This window comes from Wolffia australiana, chromosome 6, assembly GCF_029677425.1.
Source record: "Wolffia australiana isolate 7733 chromosome 6, ASM2967742v1".
NCBI classification, from domain to species: domain Eukaryota; kingdom Viridiplantae; phylum Streptophyta; class Magnoliopsida; order Alismatales; family Araceae; genus Wolffia; species Wolffia australiana.
Genome location: NC_135840.1, coordinates 9554468 through 9575739, shown reverse-complemented (window position 1 = coordinate 9575739; position 21272 = coordinate 9554468). Strand labels below are relative to the sequence as shown.

At 40.4% G+C, this 21272-nt stretch overlaps 1 pseudogene; it reads right to left on the bottom strand.

Moving 5' to 3' along the window:
- Window positions 1-15876: 15876 nt before the first annotated feature.
- On the bottom strand, window positions 15877-17952 carry LOC144704950 (chitinase 4 pseudogene; annotated as a pseudogene).
- Window positions 17953-21272: the final 3320 nt, after the last annotated feature.

Below are 21272 nucleotides of genomic sequence, written 5' to 3'. Positions count from 1 at the left end.
GTACGAGGAAAGGGAGGCAGAAAATGATTGCACCCTTGCCATCTGACCTTCATCCACCGGTCATCTACGTTTCTCGCGGTCGACAGTCTGCCACGTTGTTACCTAGAGGTTAACCTCACCCGTTCACCTGTCCAGAATGTCGTTGACCAACACACCTGCTCTGATGCCTAGCTGTTGAGGTGACAGCCATCCGCGATGCCTCGCACAGTCGATGGCCATTCGCGATGCCTCTTGCCATGGGGATTTCTCGGTCATTCACCCCATCACCTGGCCGGGTACCTCGATCAGTTGACCTTCCTGGTGGGAGACGTCCGCGCTATCTCTCGCTCGTCGATCGTGTCGCACGTGTGAATGTTCACGCCAGCCCCCCCTTACACCGTCAAGTGAGACACGCCAACGCGCCCCGCTTCTTTGCAAAGTCAGTTCACACGTGCAACCGTCCTTTGATCGCAGGGCGCTCTTGATACATGCGCGCCCACGTGCAACCTATGGCGTATTGCGCGTGACCTAGTTTCCCCCGCGGCTGCACGTGGTACCATCCGCGGATTGCTGGTTGTCATCGCTCCCGCGCGCACAGCCATCGTGTTGCCTGCCGCCACTCACTCCGCTGTGTGACTCAGCCCGTGCTGACCCCACATCAGATCGCTCTGCCGGATTAAGCCGATCGCTTGAGCCACTTTGCCGATGTACCTCTCTTCTACATCGTCCTTGCCTCCAATTTCCAATTACCACTCCTGCGCCACGTCGAAAATACCAGTGGAGCCTAGCCGTGCCCACCTACGGCACGCCTCTGCCTACTTGCCCACATCGGCCCATGCCCCGATGAAGACACCAATGATGGACGACGCCACCGACGAGGTACACCATTCCCCTTGCTTGTCAATTATATTACATCTTCCAGTATATTTTCAGCTGTACTCGGGTTAGTTTAGGTGAGAGATTATCTTTTAAAAACTACAAGTTGAGTGATTTCCCAACTTGTTACGTGCGAGTGCCAACGGATTTATTCCACTTGAAGACGTAGTCACTGTCATCTCTCTATCGAGTTCAGAAGGTCACTGTCACCGTCACTAGTCGTCTACCCAGAGCTCGGAGCTTGGCGAGTCCTCACAAGTCGTGGCCTGCACGTACATCTCACCTAGGATACTGCATCACGTAGTTACATCCCCTTAGGGATTTATCTGTCGGACGCCATCATCAATGACGCCCGACATCATCTTGATATCAGAGCATCATCTCATCACCCTTCGGACGATGTCATTGACAACGTCTGACATCATTTTTGTATCAGAGCATCGTCTTGTTACACGTTGAACGACATCATTGACAACGTCCGACATCACACTGATTTTTGACATGTCATTTGGCATCACTGGCCAGTAGGGTGACACGACTCCCTTTGCATAAAAAAAATCAAGTATTAATTATAATAAGCGTGCGACATGGTGCCGCATCAGCATGCGCCTTGTTCCTCTTGGGTTCTGGTGGCCTTGAGATGGATGAACAGAACAAAACGATGCGCAGTGGAAAACGTAATTGTGAATCGAATGGCATCGATAAAAACATTAAACAACGTACCTTTACACGAATCCGATTCGTGATTTCTTCGATCCCGGAGCGAGACGAGTCGAGATGCTCAAGTGTGCAGCCTCTAGATTATCCACACGATCCTCGGCACGTTGGATCTCCTCCTTCTCATAGACGAGCCCCGTTCGATCTCCGTCGGCGTCGTTACGTCGTCCCGATCACATCAGGGGTGGAGAGGGGGTGTGGGGAGAGTGGAGAAGAAGGGGAAGGCCCCTGAACAATTCTGGCCTGGGTGAATTTCGTTCAGGGCCTTCCCCTATTTATACTAAGTGGGTATTTTTCATAAAAACCCCCAAAACTTAAGTATATCTTCCAACGTCCAAAAGACCATTTGCGTGTGACCCTCTAGGCCCATGTATCAGTCTAGTTAACGACTCCAGCGGCCCAATAACCTTTATTGGCCTTCCAAATTAATGAACTATATCATCATATAGATTAATTAATGTCGGATCGATTCAACCCAATCGATAGGTCTAGACTCCGACACGTGGGGTGCCAAGCTACACCTCGTGTCCTAGAAGATACAAAGGAGTGTGTATCGACTCACTCATGGAACCTGTTCGTCATCGGTTACTGTGTATGTATAATCCCTCATCCACTTGACGCTCCTTGGACGACTTAGGGTATGGTCAACTGTCAAACCCTAATCGATCATCCGAGTTAGTACTGATGCATTCATAAATCATCGGAGAACTCTTCTCCGATATTTCACTGCCTTGGCCAAGGACTTCATCGCATCATCTTCCTTGAGCTGTCACCTCTTATACCGAGGGTGGACGATCCCATCTTGACCACTCAATCGCCTTCGTGTACTTCTTGATGCACCCGAACTAAGACCGTTTAGAATCCCATGATTAGAGACTCGTTGGCCATAGCCAAAGTACAACCGTCCGTCGACAAGACGTCTTTGGTGTCTCAGGTCTAAGGACCACTTACACAACCGTGACGTGAATCAACCTGATTGACAGTTCGGTATAATTCCATTCAGGGATTCGTACGGATCAATTCAGTGAACTCTTTCCACTAAAGAGCACCCACTATCTATCCTTAGTGTCGGCACACTAATGGCTACGGGACCGACAATACTCATCATATGAGTGAGGCTAGATAGTGCTATTCTATCCGGATACTTCGATGTCCTTCTCGTGTATCCTTTGAATAGGAATGTTTAGAACACATGCTTAAAGACGAGTGATCTCCGCATTACGATCTCATCATAATTCACCAAGTCCGATCATGTATTCATGAACTTCATTATACGCATCACACATGCACTATAATGAATGTGTTCTATTAATGAATATGGAACGAGATGTGGAATGTGTGATTGGCTTGCCGGCCACATATATTTCCATCAGTTCCCACTCTAAATGTCATTATCCATTCAATACTCCACACAAGGGTGCCATGTATACATGTGTGTACTATGTGTACACATGTCACTCTGTTTCCTAACCGACGCCATAATATTTGATTTGAACATAAATAAAATAAAAAGAAAGAAAAGTATAATTTCAATGTGCCCCATTGATCCACCCACACATTTATTGCACAAAAAATCTTTTATTTTTTGATTGGCCATGTCATACCTAGGGTTTAAAGAATAATGTATTATCTCTTTAGAAATTATTGTCATTATTTCATTGCTAATCATCATGCCATAACTGTCACGTTTTAAATATTAGTTGAATATAATCTTTCACGATGAAGAACGATTGGATGTCCCCAATCATTAACGGTAATCGGAGGCTGGCAATCGATTGACATGTGGCATGAAGGAAATCAAACCCCAAATTCCACTAATAATTGATATAAATTAAATATAAATCCAAAAATATAAATAAATATATATATAAATAGAAAACCCATGTGTTTAAAAATATAATGTCAACAAATAAGAAATTCATATTCTGACTCAAAACATTATGTAGTTTCAGAATATGAAGACTGAAAGTTTCCTAAACATAAGAGTTCGTAAGTCTCAAAACATCATTCAAAAAAATGGATTTAACACATATATGACAACTTTAGTGCGAATAAACATGTAAATATCATCATATTAGCATATTAATATTATGTTGTCAATTAGATAGTGACAAGACTACTAATTTAAGGGGGGAAGATTAGAGTCCAAGATATAGAAGAAGCTGTATGTGATTACCATGAAAATTAGGCAGATAGTATGTCTGAATGCTACTAGTTGTGAAACAGAAACAAGAGGGTGTTACGCTGAAATTGGGCCATCAATCAGACCAGTCGGTGAAGCCAGCATTGTCCTAGCTCAAAATTTGGGTCCACTTTTAGCAATCTCTAATGGTCAGATTAAATTTTGTGATGATTGGATCCTTGATTCTCTACATGCATTCCATGTATCCTAAGAACCTCATGATTTTATGTTCCATAATAATGCTTCATTTGGTATCATTTGATGGTAGATGGTACTCCTTGTAAGACGCAGTGTATTGGGAATATCTAAAATCATATCTGTGATCGTACTATTCAGAGTTTTGGATATGTGGGACATGTACTAGATCTCAAAAGAGACCTCATCTCTCTTAATACTGATTCTAGGGGTACATATTTGGGGGTAAAGGTGGCTTTTTAAGGGTTCTAGGGCAAATCTCATCATTTCGACGCGGCCCTCCGGTACTCCGCATTGACTGCGTACGACTGCGGGACGATGCGCCACGAGGTACCTCACTCCTCTAGCTCGCCCATTAATTATCTCTTGTCATATATCTGTCGACGCACTCCACCGCGCTTGAGTTAGAGTAGGTGAGAGGGTAAACAGACACGAGAGAGTCCAATGAGCGTCTTCCCAAGGCACGGGCCGAGCCCGTCCATTACGTGAGAGCACCGACGGATTCAATCTGTTCCGCGCAGTAGATTCCTTCGTCGCTCCGACGAGGGTCAAGAGGTCACTGTCACCGTCATCTGTCGCCTGCCCCGGAGCATGGAGCCCGACAAACCCCACGAGTCGGGGCTTGCACGTACCGTCACCTAGGCTTGCATCGCATCACCAAGTCCCATCTTGATAGGTCCACATTGATGATTGACATCTACGACGACATCCGTGCTAGCCCCTGGTACCCATGCCTGACCTCGGTACCGACCGGACGATGACACCGTCGTCGTCCTACATCAATATGTTTTATACACATGACTTGGCCACTGTATGGTAATTGAATGTTACTTCTAGTGTATTGATAAATAAGATGAAAGTAGCTTCTACATGTAAATTTTATGAATATGATATCATATTTTGATAGAACAATCCAAAATAAAGTGATTAGTTTTCAACTTATTTGAAAATGAAATGAAATATTATATTTAAACGATTGATCTAACGTTTTAAGGCTTAAATTGAATCAACAAAGAGTAAAACAAGTCTGATGGCGCGGCACAGCCCGAGCCCCCAGAAATGTCTTTGGAGACATCACCATCCTCATCAACATCGCCACCGGTTTGCGTTCAACCCGCCCGGCAAGCCAAGGCGACGGTACGTACGCCCGGATTCAAGTATTCCGGGTAACGGGCACACTTTCTTTGTTTTTCAGTTTGTCATTTTTAGTTCATCACTTTCGTTTTTAGTTCATCCTTCGTCGTTTTGATTCCCGTTACAATCATGTTGTAGCGATGGGAGATCCAATCTATAAGGATCTTTCCCTCCACCCTCTAAGGGGATGAACCATCTTCTCCCCCCTCATAAGCGTAAAAATGCACGTAAATATGTCGTTGATTTGGCGTTAGACTTATACAATAAAATTTATAATTTCCCTGAATCACTAAATATAAAATATAGAGCAAGCAAGGGTTCGAACCATAGGGAGGCAACAAATAAGACTTTTTATCCAATTTCAATGAATTAATTTAAAGATGAATAAATTTTGCAATTAATAAATTTTAATTATGCTTAATAATGTTTTTAATTAATCAAAATCAAGTAAAACTTAATTTTGATTTTAGGTATTTCGGTCAGAAAGCTCAAGATATGAATATTTCAATTTTAAGATCAGATTAATTCAGAGTATTAATTTCCCAATTACTATAAAATATTAAGACAATTTTTATGAATTAAAATTGGGAATTAACTAATCAAGAAAGGGATTTTTAAATTTGAACTTCAAGATAGATGAATTTTCAAATCAAAATTTATTTTTATGTTTTTATATATTAAATTAAATTCCTAAACAATAAAAATCAAAATCTAGAGAGAGAAACTAGACAAATTAACCTAGAGAGAGAAAGTGAAGAATTTGGGGAAAAGATGAAATCTGACCCTAAATTAAAAATCTAATGAAGCAGAAATGTTCTAAATTGATGTAGAATTAAGGATCAAAAATCAGATCTTAAGGATAAAAAATGCAGTGCTAATTACATTCAAAATCAACTTCGAGGGCATGTACTTTCGCCCATGCCTTTGCATTTTAGAATCATTCAAGAAGAAGATTGAAATACAAATCAGAAACTTACAACTTTGAGTGCAGAATCAAGAACTGTCGACTTCCAAAGCATCCCTTGTGTCCTTCCTGGCCAAATCCTTGGAGAGAGCTTCAAAAAGTGAATTTTGCCCTTTTCCAGACCTCTATTTAAAGATCCAACCGTCTGGATTGTAGAGGGGGAAAAGACAAACATGCCCTCAAAATTTCAGCCCAATCCGACATCTAGATCTCAAGATATCGCCATTTTACTGCCGTTTTCTCGGATCGGGCTCTGACACGTAGTTGTCCGCGCCCGCAGGCCTAATCATTGAAAAAGTCATTCCTGTATTTAAATGGCTAGAGACATGCCACGTCACTCGTCAGCACAGTTTTCTTTTTTTAAAAAAATTAAAATAAAATAAAAACACAAAACGACAACTTAAGCCACCGTTTTTGACCGACATGCGCCGTCGATTCCGTGTGCATTCAATGCACGTGGCGAATCGACGTCGCATGCACATTCACGTGTGTCGGTGACATTTTATGGCGTCGATTTCCGCGTGCACTTAATGCACGCGGCGATTTGACGCCATTGATCGTTGATTTCTTTAAAAAATATTTCGGTTAGCGCGTGCATTAAATGCACGCGCTAACAAGCTAATATATATATAAAAATGTTGCACGTGTGTCGGTTAGCGCGTGCATTAAATGCACGCGGCTTACCGACCCAAGTGCAAAAGGTCAAGCGCGTCGGTTGCCGCGTGCATTTAATGCACGTGGCTAACCGACAATTTTCTTATTAAAATATTTTTTTTGCTGAATTACTTTTTTATTTATTCTTATTATTATTGGTCTTATATATGTAAAAACGCATCCACGTATTTGCCCGAATTTCGGGCAAATGACGTGGATGCCCCTCTATATATATATTTATTTATATATATATAAATGCTGAATAAATGATGAAAAATCATTTCTTGTCAAAAAATTATATTAAAATATGGAAAATTTCCAGAAAAATTAGAAAAACCCTTACCAACCTTTAACCAAGTATTTAAGGCCCTGCAAAAAATATTTCTTCACTAAAATGAGGTTAAATGTAAAAAATGATAAAAAATCAGAAATAATAGTAAAATGAAAATGTAAGTGATTTATCTTTATTTTAATATGATAACATGCAAATATAGTCATTAAAACACATAAATATAATGCAAAAGTTATTAATTAATCATGTTATTTTGCAAGTTATCATACCCCCACTTAAATCATTGCTAGTCCCTTAGCAATGTACCATTATTTCTGTAGATGACTCCTTCATCCATCAATCCTCATTCATCCGCATGAAGTGCTAGAATTATCAATAACATGCTCAAAGGAAACTCCCCTCGACAATTTGGATTCCCCCATTGTCAGGAATATGGGTGCCATCCCTCTTGGTTTTGGGTAGAGCTAATGAAATGAAATAGAAAGATGTACTTCTCTCCAGATATTACACTATGATCCAGAATGCTCCTCACTGCACTCTTCAAGTGGTGGACCTCTCGCCTCTTATATCAAGATCACTCTCTTCCGGGTAGCGGCTACTTTGTATTAAAATTCTCCACTAAGTTTCCTCCAACTATAAGATGAAATCTAGACATTCTCCGCCTCCCAGTTAGCACAGAATATCAAATAGTGTGATGGCATGGGTTAGAGAATAAGAATGAACGAAAGATAGCATGCTCAAAGGGGAAGAGATGGATTTTGAATGAAAGGTTTCATCAAGGATATATCATTTCAGGTTGCCTTCTCCCAAGTCTTAGACGAATGAGAAAGAAATCGAAAGAAATAAATCATGAGTAATGCCCTTACTAGATTCAATAACTTGAAACAAAATTAATGTACTATCAATGCCTATCACAAAAATCCCCATAATTTTATTTATTTTTTTGAATCATTTTTCCTCATATTTTTCTTGAACTTAAGGACTTTCTTTTTTTCCTTTTTTCTTTTTTTATTAGGGGTAAAGAAAATAGTAAACATTGTGAAAGAGAAAACATAATGGAGTTATCATTGACTCTAATAAGGGCATTATGTAAAATCATTGAAGAGAAGAAGTGGTAAAAAGAAATTGAAGAGCGAAATTAGACAGAAATGGTGATAGAGATGGGATAAAGGTGATCCCATGGAAAGGGAGATAGAATGGCTTGGGAGATGGCTACCATCCATGAAAGGCTGTTTGGTTAGAGAAAAGTTCAAAAAAGTGGATAGTTATATGGCTCATGGTTGAACAAATGGAATGACATATGATATAACAAATGGAATGACATAGTGGAATGGCATGGCAAGGTAGATGGAGAATCAAGAAAAGGAAATTCTGTGCTTAAAGACTTAGAGAAATACCTATCTTCCACCCTAAAGTGAGATTGACTTAATGAAAGAATAAAAACATTCAAGTAGGATCGGCTAAGTGAATGGTGGCGCGGTGGGGGTCCTCAATTCACTCAACTCTCTACAATTTTGAGTCATAGTGCTTCAATCCTTTGATTTTCCTATCCCCTACACACCCACTAGATACCCTAGCCATTTGGAAATTGACTCCCATATTATCCAAAATCAAGGTTTGTTTTATTTTTGCATGATCATGATCCTCTATATAAAGCCAAACTTCCCTACACATGTAAGTCGAATTCATGGATGAAGAAGGTCTCCTAAAGGTGGGTTTCAATTATACATGGAATTTATATGACACAAAAAACAAAGGTTTGCACTCCTAAACACATGAAATGTTCTCCCCCCCCCACTAAATTATGCAATGTCCTCAATGCATGGGAATGGATCATAATTGTAATTCAGAAGTTCAGAATTGGAAACCTGCTTAGGCGTGATCTTTGAAGAACTTACTAATGATGAGCGGACATCTCATTTTGTGTGAAAATTGTACTTCTTCTTCTTCTTCTTTATTCCTGGAAAAGCTATAAACTAAAAACAAAATAAACAAGAAAAATTGAGAGCTAGGGAATTAGGTTAATTCCCATCATTTGCGAAATAAAAATGCAATAAAAAGAGAAAAGTTCTAGAATCCAAATCCTAGGTTGGTGCTTCATGTTCGGTGGGCTCGATCGGATTTAGCAATATTGTTGCTGTGGGTTGCGATAAATCTTCTGCTTCCACATACGGTTTTAATCGCATGCCATTTACTGTGAACTCCTTCCCTGTCTTAGAATCAAAAATCAAAACTGCTCCATTATCATATATGTCAGTAATTATAAATGATCCATCCCATCTTGATTTTAACTTCCCTAGAAAAAGTTTTAACCTTGAATTATAAAGCCATACCTTTTGATGTTTCTGAAAGTGCTTACGATTAATGTTCTTGTCATGAAAATGCTTCATCCTAGCTTTATAGATTCTTGAATTTTCATAAGCTTCATTCATCAGCACCTGGAGTTTGTGCATCTACAATAAACGATGTTTTCCTGCTGCATCTAAAGAGATATTAAGTTTCTTAATAGCCCAATAAGGTCTATGTTCTACTTCCACCAGAAGATGACATGCTTTATCAAAAACAACCCTATAAGAAGACATCCCTAAGGGTGTTTTGTAAGCAGTTCTATATGCCCAAAGAGCATCATATAACCTACTTGACCAATCTTTCCCATCAGGCCTAATAATCTTTTTAATAATCTTCTTAATCTCTCTATTTTAATTCTCAATTTGACCATTGGCTTGTGGATGATATGGGGTAGTGATTCTATGTTGAACCCCATATTTTTTAAGCATGGTCCTGAATTGAGAATTATTGAAATGAGTTCCTCCATCACTAATAATTGCTCTAGGACAACCAAACCTGAAAAATATATGTTGTTGAATGAATTTAAGCACTACTTTATGATCATTTGACCTAGTGGGGATTGCTTCAACCCATCTAGAAAGATAATCAACTCCCATCAAGATGTACTCATGTCCATCTGAATTTGGGAATGGTCCCATAAAATCAATCCCCCATAGGTCAAATATTTCTACTTCAATTATGGGCTGTAGTGGCATTCTATCATTCTTTTTTATATTTACCACAACTTGAAATTTTAAACAACTAGAGCAGAACTTAAAAGCATCTGAAAATAAGCTTGGCCAAAAGAATCCACAATTTAAAAATTTAAATGCAGTTAATTTTGGAGCATAATGTACACCACATAAAGAAGAATGGCAAGCATCTAATATGCTCTATTGTTCTTCCTCGGGCACACACCTTCTAAACACATAATCAACACCTAATATAAAAAGTTCAGGTTCATCATAATAATAGTAATTAATATCTTTATAAAACTTCTTTCTATCATTAACATCCTAATCATTAGGTACTAACCCTATGACAAGAAAATTTACAATATGAGCATACCATGGAAGCTTTTTACTTTGAATTTATAAAATATATTCATCAGGAAAATCATCATGGATAAGAATAGATAATTTTGTAGATAATCTAGAAAGATGATCTGCAACTGTATTATCTATTCCACGTTTATCCTTGACTTCTAAATCAAATTCTTGTAAAAGTAAAATCCACCGTATTAATCTAGGTTTGGTTTCTTTTTTATTTAATAAAAGCTTTAAAGCTGCATGATCTGAAAAAACAATTATTTTACTACCTAACAGATAAGAACAAAATTTTTCTAAGGCAAAAATAATAGCAAGCAATTCTTTTTCAGTTGTTGAGTAGTTTACTTGTGCTCCTCCTAAAGTTTTTCTTGCATAGTAGATGACAACTAGCTTCTTGTCAATTCTTTGTCCTAAAATAGCTCCCACTGCGCTGTCAGAGGCGTCACACATAATTTCAAAAGGCTTACTCCAATCTGGAGCTTGTAATATTGGTGCTTGAATTAAAGCCCCTTTAATCTGCAAGAAGGATGCTTTAGCATTTTCATCAAAAACAAACAATGTATCTTTAGAAAGTAAATTAGTTAAGGGTTTAGAAATTTTAGCAAAATCTTTGATAAATCTTCTGTAGAAGCCAGCATGCCCTAGAAATTCCCTATGTTGTTTTAGGGTTGTTGGCATAGGGAGGTTCTTGATAACCTCGACCTTGTCCCTGTCCACCCTTAGCCCATCCTTGCTGATATGGTGCCCTAGGACAATTCCCTCCTCCACCATGAAGTGGGACTTCTCCCAGCTTAGCACCAGATTGTTTTGTACACATATCTGCAACACCTTGGTTAAATTAGATAGACAACTATCAAATGATGAACCAAAGACTGAAAAACAATCCATAAAAATTTCTAAGCAATCCCCTACTAAATCAGAAAACATAGCAGTCATACATCTTTGAAAAGTAGCTGGTGCATTGCATAACCCAAAAGGCATTCTTTTAAATGCAAAAGTACCTACTGGGCATGTAAATGTTGTTTTCTCTTGATCACTTTTTTTAATTTCAATTTGGTTATATGCTGAATATCCATCTAGAAAACAATAAAAGTTTTGACCTGAAAGTCTTTCAAGAATCTGATCAATGAATGGTAATGGATAATGATCTTTCTTTGTCACGGAATTAAGCTTCCTATAATCTATGCATACTCTCCAACTAGAAGCCACTCTAGTTTGAACTTCATTTCCATTCTCATCCATTGTTAATGTTATTCCTGTTTTCTTAGGCACTACATGTATAGGACTTACCCATGGGCTATCTGAAATGGCATATATGAAATCAGCTTTTAACCATTTCATGATTTCTTTCTTAACAACCTCCAACATGTGCGGGTTGAGTTGCCTTTGAGGTTGTCTCGTTGCTTTAGAATTTTCTTCTAAGAAAATTCTATGCTCACAAATGTTTGGACTAATGCCCTTAATATCATCAATTGTCCATCCTATGGCAGATTTGTACGTAGATAAAACATCTAAAAGCTCTAATTCTTGTTCAGAAGATAACAATGATGATATAATTACGGGAAAAGAATTACATGGTCCTAAATAAGCATTACTTCAATGATGAAGGTAAAGGTTTAAGCTCAATTTCAGAATGTAATGAAATATTTGTTGGCATGGAAGATTTTTCATTTAAACATCCATTAGATTCACAAGAAAATAATCATAAGAGCACGGATCAAAATCAAAGTCGTCTTCTTCTACCAGCCCTAGAAAACAAACATCCTCGCTTGTGTCTTTTGGGTATTTCATTAATTTTGAGATAGATAGTTCAATTTTTTCATCTCCTATTTTGAGTTCCCAATCTGCTGTGGCTTTCGCCGTGGCTAGGAATGGCCTACCTAAAATAATAGGAGCATGGCTCAAATTTCTGGTTATTTTCATATCTCCAACTATGAAATCAACATGATTTCATAGTGAGTCCTATGCCGTGCGAAGCCCGCCACCTGCGCGTGCGCTCGCGGTGCAATCTGCCGCCACCCACCTGCCAGTGCCCTGATGTTGCACCCTACGAGCAAGCCAACGGTAACCCCGCCTCTGGTGCTCGCATAATTGTGTGCTAACGCCGCCGTGTACGCGCGTTCTCGCGGCGCGAACTATTGCCGCCGCGTGCCTGCCGCGTGCCTATGCTGCCGCCTGCACGCAGTCGACACCGTCACGTTGCGCCAGCCCTCCTTCACTGGCCCGTAGGACCTCCTCCGTGCCTCAGCACCATCGTCCCCGACGACGTCGCACGAAGCCGACGCACGAAGCCGAGACGTTCGTCCCCAGACACTAATGAGGTACGCCTGCCCCGTCACTATCTCTTATCTTTTTTAGTGAACTTTTGGTTTGCCTCCACCGCGCTCGGGTTAGATGTAGGTGAGCGAGATAGGTTGAGTGAATTACATCGAGAACAAGAGCATCTTACCTGTTTGGTACGAGTCAGGTTTGTCCGTCCCGTGAAGCAACGCCCAACGGGGTTACCCCATTCGGCGTCGTAGCCGTCTTTGTCCTCTCGGACGAGGTTCGAAGGGTCTACCCTACCTTCCCGGGGGACTCCGTTGATTTCTTAGACGTCGGAAATTCCCGCAAGTCGGCACTTGCACGTACCATAGTTTACCGTTTTTGCATTCCATCGTCATTCGCTCGTTCGCATTCACCGTCGGACGACGCTCCACCGTAGTCTGACTACCATTACCTGTCATCGGCACCGATCCTACACATTTGGTGTCGATCGGACGACGTCCCGATGACGTCCTACATCAAAGTCAAAATTAAACAAGAAGGTGGAAAGAGCAAAGGGTAGGGAAAGAGAAAATCCAAGAATTAGATGTAAATTGAAAACAAAGTTATAAGGCGTAAAGGTCTACAGTAAAACATATAAGTGGCAAAAAGTAAAATTGAGAGAGAAAAGAAAGGGAAAACTTGAGATTTAAGAGAAGAAGGACAGAAATACTAGAACTCAGTTAGCCAGTTTATCTCAAGATAAAAATCAGAAGATATAGGTCCCTTTGCATAGTAAATTTATTTCATAGTTAAAATACTCTATGAAACTATCCAATGTGTTTGTAAGATCTGCATATTTTCCTATGTAAATTGTGAACAAGCTTCAATGAAAAATTGTGGAAAAAAGCGTTTTAAACCAAATTTTTCGAGTTTGAAAGGTATCCATGAAAACCTTGTTAAGCGAATGGAGTATTTTGTACTACCTTTTAGACTCGGAATTAAACAATGAATTTCAAGGTGCAGATAAATCAATTTTTAGGAGCAGTACAGGACGTTTTCGTTCATCGACTCGTAAATTATTCCAGAAAAAACATACTGAAGTCATTTTTTCTATTAAGATATCAACAATAGGGGTTGTAAAAATCTTTCATTCTAGTAACTACAGAAATCTGCAGGAACTTTGGGATTTTACAAAATAAATTGAATGTTACTGGATAAATATGGATGCATATTTCCATGTCAGCATGGTAGGAGTTAACTATCCTTAGTATATTCCGGTAAGGCTTTATTTAATTGGATATTAATATTTTTTAAAAAACTAATCCCTATTGATATTCATGATATTATAACTTTTTTGAATATAGAAAGGCATTTTATACCTTAAAAAAAATCCTAGAACTAGGTGAACGCATGATTTGTCCTATTTATGAAAAGGCATTGTTGGTGTTACCTTATTTCATATATAATGGGAAAAGGTTGGTACCCGTAAGACTTTATGTATATGATATCATGTTTGACCCAAGTATTCCGAAAATATGAATATTTTTCAATCTCGTGCAAAAATAAATTGTGCTACTTGAGGGCTTAAATTGAACCAACAATGATTCAACATGTAGAATTGAGAGGAACGAGTGAAAAGGCAAAACGGGAGGTAAAGAAAATATACAAGAGTTAGAGGGAAATAAAATAAAACTTTAACAATAATAACGAAGTGTAGAGATAAACGAAGAAATTTCAGGACAGGAATTAAGAAAGAGAGGGTAGAACTTCAACAACAGGTTTCATCTTATATCCAATATTAGTAACATGTCTCTAATTATAAATTTACTTGAGAGGGAAAATATTTTATGAAATTTTCAGTTATGTTAATGAGGTAATCATACTTCCCTCTGTCAATTCTGGGACCATTAAACGGCATTATATCTCCTCTCTATAATGAAGAGGATACCAAACCCAAATTTCCGAGATCAAGGCGAATAAAGCATCCATGAGAATCTTTAGTCATGACTTTGAGACAAGTGGTTACGAGGATTCTGTATTCTAGATTTATTTTCAGACTTGGATTTAGACAATGGTTGGTAAGGAGCAGATAAATCAAGTTTTAGGACCACTGCTGTGGGTCTTAATTTATCAAATCTCAAAATATTTTCCACCGGTAAGATGTAAATCAAGTCACCATAGGTACAACCAAAAAGATGAAAGAAACAAAAGCGGTGAAGGATAATAGACATACTATGAGAAAAGGCCGATTAGGTACAGACCATGACGCGGGTGGTCAGGACGGTTATAGTTACAAAAAAGAGAAATGTGTGAAGCTCAATTGGCAAAGCAGAGCTCATTTTATTATGGGGGAATACTACAAAACAGCATGAACTCTCGTTTTTGTCAGCCAGGCAGCATACACTTTCAGACATGTTCAAAAAATAGCACGCACCAATAAGAAGAGGCCAAGTGGCATCTTTTTTTTTTTTATCAACGATGGTCAACTGCTGACGTGGTAGCCAGGTGGCTTCCACCGTGGTAGCCAGGTGGACTCCACGGTGGCATCCACATCTCCGGCCGCCGATGCCGCCCGTCTCCGGCCACCGCCGCCCGTCTCCGGCCGCCGCCGCCACCCGTCTCCGGGCACCGCCACGGCCACGATCCTCGCAATTCGAAGCCCAGAGGGGTGTCCCGTGGGATTTGTGTAGCGGAACGGGGAGATATCCTCAGAGACGCGGATCACAGGAAGGGAATTTGGGGGAAATCGAAGGTCCTCGCGATCGGGCGATTCCCGGAGCCAGGCGTTGCCGCGCATGGCCCCGGTGCGCCACCAGAGGCAGAGGAACTTGTGGCGGCGGTGCCAGAGCCCGGCTGAGCCGGCTATGCCGAAGACGACGTGGTGAAGGGAGAGGGGGCCGTCGGTGGAGGGGTTGGATCCGCCATGGCCGTCGTCGGAGGAGGTGTAGGGCCAGGGATGGGCCTCGGAGGAAGAGAAGACGAGGGAGGACCAGGCGGGGGTGGCGAGGACGAGGGCGATGGTGACGGTGGCCGCTGCGGCCGTGCCAGGGCTTCTCTGGGCGGCGGCGGCGGCGGCCGGAGACGGGCGGCGGCGGCGGACGGAGACGGTGGCGTCGGCGGCAGGAGATGTGGATGCCATCGTGGAGTCCACCTGGCTACCACGGTGGAAGCCACCTGGCTATCACGTCAGCAGTTGACCATCGCTGAAAAAGAAAATAAGAAGACGCCACTTGGGGTCTTCTTATTGGTGCGTGCTATTTTTTGAACATTTCTGAAAGTTTATGCTGCCTGGCTGACAAAAACGAGAGTTCATGTTGTTTCATAGTATTCTCCCTTTTATTATATAAGATGAGTTCCGTCTTCAGCAGTAGAGGTTGGCTCCCGGAGAGACGACGAGCTGCTGGCAATACTGGACATAGTGCTCAACTCTGACTCGGACGGCCGCCGGGTTACCATTGTTGTACTCTCCGCCGTTCATGGCGCGGATGGTGGAGCCAAATCCCAGGCCGGAGACTATCCGTGAGTGCACGTTGTTCATCGAGAACCAGAGCGCCGTCTTGAACGACACCACCGGGTTCGTAGCCACCGTCTCCGGCGAGCCCGGAAAATCCAAGCCGAGGCTCCTCCCGGCCGCGCCGTAGTTGTAGTTCCACGTTATCTGAATAGGCCCCCGGCCGTGGTACTTCTTGCCCGGAACGCACGGGTACTGAGTGCTGCTCCTAGAGCAGTAGTCTCTCCTCCACCCTCCAATTTCTTCTATGTAGCAGAAACCTGCGACAACCGACGAATTTCAGCCACGCGCAAAAAACTACGTCAATCCCGGCAAATAACCACTCCAGACCGAATAAATACATCCATATAACCAACCCTAAACATTGAAGAAACATGCAGCAATTAAGGACTTCGAGTGACTCTTAGAAACCGAGATTTATACCTATACAACGAGTGGAAATGTTGTGTTGACAGACAGCGGCAAAAAAATAGCGACTCAAAAGTCCAAACCGAATAATATATATCTGTAACGCTAGAAGTAGAGGAAAAATGGAACAAGTAGCGAATTTCAGCAGAGCCTACGTTAAAGGAATATCTAGCGACTTTAAACTGAACCACACGAGACGAACAGAAACCGAGATTTACATCTCTATATGCATAGATATACTCGACGTAGCAAAAAAACTGCGAGACAGTGCATTGAAAGACAACGGCAGTAAAAAGCCACTATAAGGTTCAAAAGGAATAACGTATCGATAACCCTAAACGTAGCGAATTTCAGCAAAGCCTACGTTCAAGCAAAAACCGCGAGAGAGACGAACAGAAACCGGGATTTCTATCTATTGAGGATCTTTGACAAAGACGGAAGAAGAGAGTAGAGGAGGAAGAAGAGAAGTGAGAGAGAGAGAAGAAGAACACCAAGAAAAGAGGTGCTTAGGTTCGATCGTTGTTATTCCCCAAGATCTTCATTAACATCGTGTTGGTTTTTATAGTACATATAGATGATAGAAAATAGTAAGTATCCGTTATTGTAATATATCCATTGTAACAGCTTGCAACGGATATATTACATTTGAATCCAGATTAAATCTCAACCCTTATAATTCAAAGGAGTGCATCGATCCTGGCCGTCGACTGGCCTCGTGTCCTTTGCTTTAGGTTTAATCTGGATCGTTATAACTAGCTGGGCGAACCGATCCTAGCCGTAGGTCGGTGCTATGGACCCAGTGTAATTCTGACCGTTATAACTCTATCTAGATGTAATCCTAGCTGTCTAAGTTTAGTCCTATACTATGTTTGAACCTATATTTCATCCTGGCATCTAACCCTCTAACGAGTATAGTATATTAATTCATTACTAACTAATCTGATTAAGTCCTAGGGAGACTCCGTCGCTTGGCTTGACTTTGCGAGTTGGCGCTCTCCTGACTCCTTAACACTATCTATATAAAAGTATACTCGACGAATGTATGTTGTGTGCGAGGAAATCGCACTGACTTCCGGTCTCGCGGGTGACGTGGGCGAAGAAGGCGGCGATCTCGCGCTTGGAGACGTCGTTCGTGCCCTCGGCGCCGAAACGAGGGAAGGAGTTGAGGGCCTGCAAGAAGCTGGCGCGCGAGTAGAAGCGCTTGCCGGGGCAGCTGGCGGAGGCCCGGCCGATAATACCATTGAAGAAGGCGTCCGTGACGACGCTCGATACGGGGGTCGTCGGGCTCGTCGAAGCAAAGCAAGGCCCTTGTTGGCAGCCTGCGCCGCAGTAGGCGGCGGTCGTGCCGCAGTAGCCCCAGCGGCTGCAGCAGAGGTTCGCGGCGCAGCCACAGTTTTGGGCGGAGGCCGGGCTTAGAATAAACCCCGCGACTGCCGCGGCGAACAGCGTAGCACTCTGTAGATTCACACGTTGAAAACCCAAGTCGAGAATTCTTCTCCAGAACACACAAGGAGAGTTCTACCCGGACCCTGTCTTTTTATACACCCGATTGCCCTTCATGGCCGGCCCACTGAGTGGATGAAGGAAGATACAGTGAGTTTGTTTGGAAACTGTAGTCTCTTTCGCCGGAGTTGCCGCCCCTATACTTGAGCGAGGTCGTTCGTTTTTTTCTGTAAATGGTCAACCGCTCGTTCTGTGTCCGCGGCGAGGCGTCGCCCGCAGAGATTTTTGAAGTTGGGTTTTCAACTCCAAGTCAGCCCCGTCAGACTTCTTTCCGGAGAGACGGCCGAATCCTTTATTTACAGATCAAGAAATTGGAGCAATAACTTCTCGCCTTGTTGCTGCTGAGATCCGCGCGCAGCTTTCTCTTTTCGATGTCAATGAATTCGGCCCATTGTAATAGACCGCGACTCTTTTATGTGGTTCGACGCGTTGCTTGCTGTCTTCGTCAAGATTATAAAATACTGCCCTCGTGTTGCACAGGAATTCTCCGCGTTTGGACTTCACAGTCATTAATGAAACACTGTCAGTATGGTATTAAACTGGGATGGTTGCCTTCTTGATCAATTCTTGCCATCGTCCAGTGATTCACTGACAGAGGCGGGAGTGCAGAAAAAGAAATGGGAAAGAGAAGGCGATCGATAGAGAGAGAGAGAGAGAGAGAGAGAGAGAGAGAGAGAGAGAGAGAGAGAGAGTTCGCTAATGTTCATTCTGGTGAGAGTTTCTCAAGATTTCCAGGTGTTAACTTAAGATTAAAGAAATCATAAAAATAAATCACTATCAAGGATGCTCCGAATTCAATGTGGATTCCATGAACCTCCATAATTTCCCTCTCATCCCACTATCAATATTTATTTTGCCTATTTAAAATTGCCATTTTGCCGATAGTTATCTCAAATAATTTCTACAAATTTATGAAATATATCTAAGAATGCAAGAAAAATATGCCGCATAGCTGGAAAACTAAACTTACACCATCACTATTAAGACTTATTGTTAAATACCCATGAAATCAAAACTTTGTTTCCTTATCTTCAGGTTTCGTTACTTTCTTAAGAAAATCTTTCTCAATAGATTTAGATCCTCGATTCTGTGTTTGATTTATTATATTCTAGTTCATTGGATTTCTATGGACTTCTTGCTATTCCAGTTTGTAACCATGTTTTCTTGTGGTAGTCATTGTGCATAAAACAAGAGAATGACACCGATATTTTCACAAATTTCGGTGAAATTTTTTTATCGTATCTTCGTTTATCAATAATGAAAACAATTTTTTTAAGTTCAAATTACTTTCCTCAATGAATTAGAATTTTGTTAACCTCATGAAAGTTCATTCTTGCATACTATGTTTCTATACAAAGTTGTCCGGACGTTGTAGCTATAAATTATTCCCAATTGAATTTGCACTATCTTGTCAATCATATGCCTGTTTGTTTTAAAGACAGAAGTTCCTAATTTCTGTTGAAAGGTAAATTTTCTTGGTTACCTTTAAAATATATCTTCATGCTTTGATTTGTAAGGTGATTGTGACGCATATTAGTTTCCTATGCCATTGGTCAATCTACCCTTTCTACCTGCTACTGTAAATACATCGATTCTATTCATCTCGTGTAGACTGATGATACGGTTCTCATTACATTTCCAACAAATAACCTCCGCCGTCTTGTAGCATGACTGAAATTAAACGTTTTTTGGAAATAAATTGTATCGGCAAATCATAATCCCTTAACTCAATATTACTGATTAATTCGTAGAGAAAATATCTCAGGATTCAAAACATCATCAATCACAAGATTCAGTTTTTAGCGAAAAGTCCATTATGTATAATATAACTTATCTCCAGTTGTTCAAAAGATTTTGGATATTCCTATTTTATTCTCCAGGTACGTATTATTCCTTGATGAGTGTGATACAGCATAAAACAGTTGTGCAATGTCTTTATCAACCCAAGATAAAGGGACTTATTTATTTTTAATGAATTAATACCCAAAAAATATTCATCAAGTAGGAGTAAAATTTAGGATAAACTAATTCCATGAATTTGGATAAAATGAAGGATTGTGTGGTCAGTTGGGCTTGTAAACTAGGACTTCAACGTCAAATAAGACTAGACTTATCTACATAGGCAAATTAACAAGCAAGACGATATGATAATTGCAAATAACTTGTGCACTTTAATAGTATCATCACATATTTTTATGATCATTTCCTGTAAAATGACCATATAACCAGGCCTCAATGCTCAAAATAGTTGGACATATTTTTAGAATGATACTCTGAATTTTCCTATTTTGGTATTCAAGGAATGATGTCAGATAAAATTCATAAATAAACTAATTAAAACATGTCATAATAAATTTAGTATTTTTGTATTCGTGAATTTTATCTGACATCATTCCTTGAATACCAAAATAGAAAAATTCAGAGTATCATTCTAAAAATATGTCCAACTATTTTGAGCATTGAGGCCTGGTTATATGGTCATTTTACTGGAAATGATCATAAAAATATGTGATGTTACTATTAAAGTGCACAAGTTATTTGCAATTATCATATCATCTTGCTTGTTACTTTGCCTATGTAGCTAAGTCTAGTCTATTTTTTCAATATTTGTAAGTATTTTTGTATTATATTCTGATTTATTCTGCACTATTAATTATCTCTAAGCGTTTGGTTCAGATTGAGGCCAATCATTGGTCAAAACCAGTTAGCCATCAAAATCATTATGAAAAGGTTCTATTATGGGCTCCCAAATCAAAAAGGCATAATGTCCCAATCAAAATCGACTATTTCTATTCTCAATCATGATACCATAAGGGACACATGTTGAAAGGAAGAAATCAGTGTTTTATAGTCTAACATATTTTAAGTCTCTTACCTTGTGGCTTGGGGGTCTTTTATCGGTTCATATCTACTTTCATAGTGGACATTTTTTTCTACCACTTGCAAACAGAATAAGTCAAATAAAGAAGATATATATGGGATTTTCACACCAAGAATTTTTTTTTCATGGTGAACTGTCCATATTGTGCCTTTCTCTCATGCAATAATTAGACTATATTTAATTTTGTTGATCATTATTTGAATATTTACTTGTTTTTGTATTTATATAACATAGTTTCTAATGGTTTTCCCTATGCCAACTTTTACATTCACTCGGTCAAGATTTATTGAGAGATGATCAATAAATCCCTCTCAAATTTTCTGGTGGACCTCTGATTGAGAACTCGCCACGC